This window comes from Lygodium microphyllum, chromosome 19 (genome assembly GCF_053477565.2).
Source record: "Lygodium microphyllum isolate KBCC chromosome 19, Lygodium_microphyllum_v1.1.10, whole genome shotgun sequence".
Taxonomy (NCBI): Eukaryota; Viridiplantae; Streptophyta; class Polypodiopsida; order Schizaeales; family Lygodiaceae; genus Lygodium; species Lygodium microphyllum.
In genome coordinates this window covers 129,140,662-129,146,661 of record NC_141153.1, presented here as the reverse complement: position 1 = coordinate 129,146,661, position 6,000 = coordinate 129,140,662, and the positions used below count along the sequence as shown (strand labels likewise).

General features: G+C 46.0%; 1 protein-coding gene across 3 annotated transcripts in view; it reads left to right on the top strand.

Moving 5' to 3' along the window:
• The first annotated feature begins 370 nt into the window (after positions 1–370).
• Positions 371–6,000, top strand: part of LOC148020374 (transcription initiation factor TFIID subunit 4b-like) — a 110,164-nt gene continuing 104,534 nt past the window's right edge. For 2 of the 3 annotated variants that reach the window (XM_087700955.1, XM_087700956.1), the window contains exon 1: positions 372–549. The gene's annotated coding sequence lies outside the window, so the exon portion shown is untranslated. Of the gene's footprint in view, positions 550–6,000 lie in introns of all 3 variants that reach the window. The other variant, XM_087700957.1, reaches the window with a different exon arrangement.

Genomic DNA, 6,000 nt, shown 5'->3' with positions numbered 1-6,000 from the left:
CAATCCTTGACAAAGTTGACTGATAAAGTAATCATCATGCCAAGTTAAATCCCAACTAAGTCATTGAAATTCAAGGTTTAAGAGATTGCATCATCATGTGCTATGTTGAAGGATAATTAGTATCTTCTTTCTTGATCAAGTTGTCTTTTGACTCATGGAACTGGGAGTTCAAGTCAAAAGTACATGCCCATGTGTTGATTGTGTTGAAAGGAGACCACTCCATCAAGTCGTGTGGAGTTTGCACTCTAATGTGCATAATACTACCTTGGTAAAGACCCCATGGGACTACGTTCTCTTATTCAAAGCGCACCAACTTTTGAATAAAAACTTTCATGCTCGGTGAACTCTATACATGCAATGCGAATCCTTAATATAAGCGGCGAGTAATTCATCGCTGTCTTAATTGAAAACTTCAATCGAGTTGCCTTCCCTCTTCGCGAGCTTATAGGAATAAGAAGAGGAAGAAAGCACATTCACGCGTCCGTTTGTCTCCTTGAAGCTAAAAGCTCTGCGGACAGCTAGAGCCTCTTCTGTGTCTTTGTCGGCAAGGTGAGGCTTCACGAACTGTTGTGTTTATGCCGTTCCATCTGATCAAGCTGTTCCATTTTTGCGTGGCTTTATCATTCCATCTGATCAAACTGTCCTATTTTTGCCGTTCCCTGAATTGTTTTTTACCACTCTGCTTTGGAACAACAGTTTTGTCTTTCACATTAGCTGCTAATTGTTGTGTTCGGTCATTATTCCTTGATCACCATCTCATTGTTTTTGTATGAGTTAGGTATGGTCATAGTTGCATTATTCTTTTTGCATTCTTCAGTTTGAATGAGGTACGATAATAATCACATTATTCTCTTAGTATGAATGAGGCATGATCATAAGCACATCCTTTTTGACTATAAATATTGTTTTCAGTCTGAATTTTGGATCAGTCTCAGAGTAATGTACAGTGTTAGTGTTTGATCTCTTCATCGCACTGCATGCTGGCTACATATCAATCACTGGAAGGCAGTGGAGGTGAGGAAGCACATGTCGACTTGTAGGGTTGCTTCTTTAATTCTTACACACCAAAGGACAATGTCTGGCATTTCTTCCTGGCCATGACAAGACTTGGTATTGGCTCCAGTTTGGCAGGCTGCTATTGACTTGACTTCTCATTTTGTTGTAGTTAAATAGTGACATTCTCAAGAGGTGATTTATCAAGAAAGTTGAAGTACACACTAAGGATGTGTTAAAATATGCGGGATCTAGAGTATGGCAGATGCGGAAGCTATGAAGGTTGGTAGAGAAAGAGTGAGTTCATGAAGACACTGACACGACTGATTGTTACACAAGTGAATCAGGTGCCAAGATGGAAGCTTGGACTCATAAACACAATCTTGTGTATTGGCTGATAATGATGCAGAGACTTTACTAAAGGACAAAAGTACTATGACATTGCATTAGAAAAGAGAGCAAGTACAATGCTTTATGGGAAACTGGATGGTAGCACTTCTCCTATTGTGCATATAGGATTCTAGTCTTGAGCCCTCACTGCTTCTTCCAAAGAGACTGAAGTAGATGGGATTGCAAACATCTCAATACCCCTTCTCATTCACAACCAGAAGTACAAAGCATATAGAGGCTTTAGTGAAAGCAACACCTGCAAAGTGTGGGCACACCATAGACATGGCAAAACACTAGAGACTGGCACAAAAAAGGCTAAGTTTGGATATCATAAACATGGTGGACATCCAGAGGCTGTAGCAAGGGTCTCACAAAGTGTATAGAGGTTGTAGTACAAGGCTACATGAGGAGTTTATAAGTTTATGTCCAATTAGGGTTAGGCAATACAAAGCTAAAAAAGTCTATCCGAATAGAAGGACTGATGAGGTTTGTCCTTCTCCTAGTGGTCTTCTTCTTCTTTTTCTTTTGCTCCATGCTCTTCTTCTTTTTTAACAACAACTAGATAGGTCTTTTGGGACCTCTTTTTGGCCTGGCAGAACTTCTCGGTATTTCTGGTCCTTTTGCAAAAGTCACATAAAAGCTGATTCTTCTTGCCTTTGTACTTGTTGTCAACATATAATACTTGTTCATCTCTAGAGGTGCTTGGTTCTTCCTTAGTTTTTAGTTTCTTTTTCTCCTCTAACAGTGATGCTTGGATATCAACAAGCTTAGGGTTTGGCATATTGATTAGAGTTGTTGATACATTATTATATTCAGGAGGTGAACTTTTAAGTAGAACACCAATGCAAATATATTCCATTTTAATGTTGATTCTTGCAAGCTGGATTAGAAGTCATTCCATGTAATTTAGATGTGTGGCAAGTAATGTGTTGGACTTCATTTTAAGCTTAAAAAATTCAATGAGAAGACCATACTTTGATGACTTAGACTGTGCACCAAACAAAGTGTCAAGTCTCTTTCATGTATCCTGTGAAGTATCATAGCTATCCACATGGTAGATATAGCTGTCGTCTAGTTTCCGTTTGATAATGACCTGAGCTTTATCATCATTCTTTTGCCAAGTGACTGTAAGGTCCGCATTACGAGGCTTCTTTTTTTTATAGTGGTAATGGCTTAGAGGCTCTTCTTCATCAGGATGAGTTTGATGCGGATTTGCCAGGTGTGAAACCCGACTCCTTTGAAATGAGCTGTTGGAGAGTCTTTTTCCATGTTGGATTTGTAGGGACAGCAGCAAATCAACTCCAGAATTCTCAGATTTTATCAGTGGAAGAGCAGATTGTTAGCCTGCTCTTTTATCATTCTCAGTCTGTCATCTCTTGGTTGTGAGCTCCTGTCAGAGTCTGATAGGAGACAGAGGAGCTCTGTCAGCTTATTAGTTGCTGTTCTTGTCTGTATTCAGTTTTCGGGAGTCACACAGCCCACACTGGGCTGTTTATGTGCAGTAGGCCCAGTTTTCTGGGCAGGTCGGCCAGATTTGGCCAAGTCGGCCAGATTTGGCAGGTCGGCCAGTTTTCTGGCCTGGGGCTATATATAGCAGCCCCCCAGTCATTTCCAGCATTGTCTTCTGCAGATTCAGCACTCTCTCCGTCCTCTCCCGCTCCGGCATTGGTGCTGCCATTGCTTTCAGTTTGTTCTGGTGCCCTCACTGATGCTCCGAGCTGCGTGCAGGGACTGCTCCGTCCATTTCAGTGTATTCAGCATTCATCTCAGTCAGTGCAGACTTTCTTCCTTCATTCCCTGCTTTCTCTCTCCTCTCGTCTGTGTTCGTGTTCTTCTTCCGTTGCGCACTCTCACATGGTACCATCGCCTGATTGAGAGCACGGAGGACATATCCACTGGAGAGAGATACCTCTCTGCTGCTGTCATCTAATCTGCAACTGCCCAGGTGGCCCCTGTCGGAGGCTCTTCTTCTTGCATTTGCTATAAACGCTGTCTTTAGAGGCTGCCACGTCATCCAGCGACACATCATCCCTACGTTTTCCATCAGGCTGTTCCTCCTTCTGCTGGGCGACTCATCTTCAGCCTACGTTTTGCAGTTCTGCTGGTCGCTACCACACCAGGCGGCACATTTCCTGCTGGCGACTCATTTTCTGGCTGCTTCCTGGTGCTGATGGTTTCTTTTCTAGTGATCGTCATCAGTCATCTTTGCGTTTTGCAGATCCAGGTGTTTGTAGGCATTCTCAGCCTGCGTCTTGGTGGTTGGTGACCAAACTGCTGGTCATATTTCGACATCGGCACAACTTTCTTTGGTATTTTGCAGATTGGAAGATGTCTTACCAGTTTTCAGGCTTTGACGACTCAGAGGATGAACTCCTTTCTCATCATTCCTCTGAGCGGAGGCGGGATTATCAGGAGGTTCGACGTCGGGAAGAACCTCCTCGCACTCGTCCTTCTTCAGTCCATGCATCTCAGAGGGTTCCATCTACCGTGAAGGTATCTTCCGTGAGGACTGCTTCAGATGTGCGGATGCCTTCCTTGATTCCCTCCATTCAGGTGCCGATTCTCCTTTCCTTTCCAAAGGAAGATAAGTTGGATGGTTCCAACTACTCCCTCTGGTCGTGCAAGGTGGCATGCATCCTCGATACATTTGACCTTTGGGAGGTTGTTTCTTGGCCCATCGACCTTCCCCCCGCGGATTCGTCCGATGGCACCTCTATGGACCGTGCAGCCTTGTGGGATAGGCTCAACTCTCGAGCCCGTTCCTTTCTTTTTATGAGTCTACATGATTCCGTTCTTGTACATGTTCACAGGTTACAGACCGCGGCGGAAGTGTGGAAGAAGCTTGCGTCTTTGTAGTAGCACAAGACGTTTGCCCACAAGATTTCCTTGGAGAAGAAGTTGCGGATGCTCAGTCTTGATGATTCTCCTTCCATGAAGGAGCACATCACGAAGATGGAGGATATGCGAGGCGAGTTAGCCTCTCTTGGTCATATGATATCGTCTGAGGATATGGCGATGATTCTGTTGACTCAGCTGCCATCATCCCGTTATGATGTCTTCTATACCAGCCTCATCACCTCGAGGACCCGTGAGACACTCCTATGGGAGGAGCTTTCCCCGCTTGTCTTGGAGCATGACGAGCGACTCAAAGAGGTGGGAGCCAGTGGCTCCACCAAGGCTTTCACCGCAGGCACAGGTGGCGGCAAGAAGAAGAAACAAAAGGAGAAGGCCAAGGACAAGAAGGAGGAGGACAAGAAGGATGCGAAGGAGAAGAAGCCCAAATGTCCCCACTGTGGGAAGGGCACTCATCCCGAGGAGAAGTGTTGGCAGAAGTATCCCCATTTGAAGCCCAAGGAGAAGGACTCGAAGGCGGCCCCAGCCACGACAAAATCTGCGTTTGTGCATGTCTTTGTTGAGGAGGATACAGCCCTAGCTTCTACCACTCAGGAGAAGCCTTGGCTCGTAGACAGTGGAGTATCTTTACATATGACCTTCCGCCAGGATTGGCTTCAGGATCTTCGTTTCCGAGGGGGTACAGTCACCATTGGTGACAATTCTACAGTCCCTGTTCGAGGCGTGGGGACTCTACCTATGTTTTCTGATAGGCGGTCTTCCTCCGCCAAAGTTCTCTATATCCCTGATTTGGGTTTTAATCTATTGTCTGTGCATGGCCTTACTCAGCTAGGTACCTGAGTCATTTTTACTCAGGATGCAGTCACAGTGGAGGATGCTTCTACAGGTGATGCTCTTTGGACAGGTACACAGGAGGGTGGGCTTTATACACTCACAGCCTTGGTTGCGCGGACTTCCCATGAGCTTGGGCTGCTTTGGCATGCTCGGAATGGTCATTTGAACCTCGATTCTCTTCGGCGGGCTTCTAGGAGGAAGATGGTGGAGGGCCTTCCAGATTTCCCTCCTCTTCACACTTTGTGCCCTAGCTGCTTGAGGGGCAAGCAGCATAGGCAGCCTCACCCTCAGGTTGCTTCTCAGAGGGCTACTTCTCCGCTTGAGTTGGTTCACACCGACCTTTGCGGACCTATGGGCACGGCCTCCCTTGGGAAGGCCAGGTATTTGATGCTGATTGTGGACGACTTTAGTCGTTATGTGTGGCCTTATTTCTTGGAGTACAAGAGCGAGGCGTACTCCCGTTTCTGTGAGTGGCAGGTGTTTGTGGAGACTCAAACAACTTCCAAGGTTCATGGCGTTCGAGCTGATCACGGTGGCGAGTTCACTTCTCACCTTTTCTCTTAGTTTTGCAGGGATCATGGTATTCGGGTGGAGTATTCACATCCGAACACACCATCTGAGAATGGTGTGGTGGAGTGTGTGAATCGGACCATGGTGGCGATGGCCCGATCTATGCTGGAGCATAGGAGTCTTCCTCATTTCCTTTGGGGTGAGGCGGTGGCTACAGCGGTGCATATTCGCAACCGCTCTCCGACTTCGGCTTTACAGGACATGACTCCTTATGAGGCTTTCTTTGGAAAGAAGCCTTCCGTGCCCCATTTTCGCATCTTTGGGTGCGATGCTTTTGTCCATGTGGACAAGAAGAAGAGGAAGACGAAGTTCGACTCTAAGTCGAGAAAGCTTATCTTCGTGGGTTATAGCACGACCACG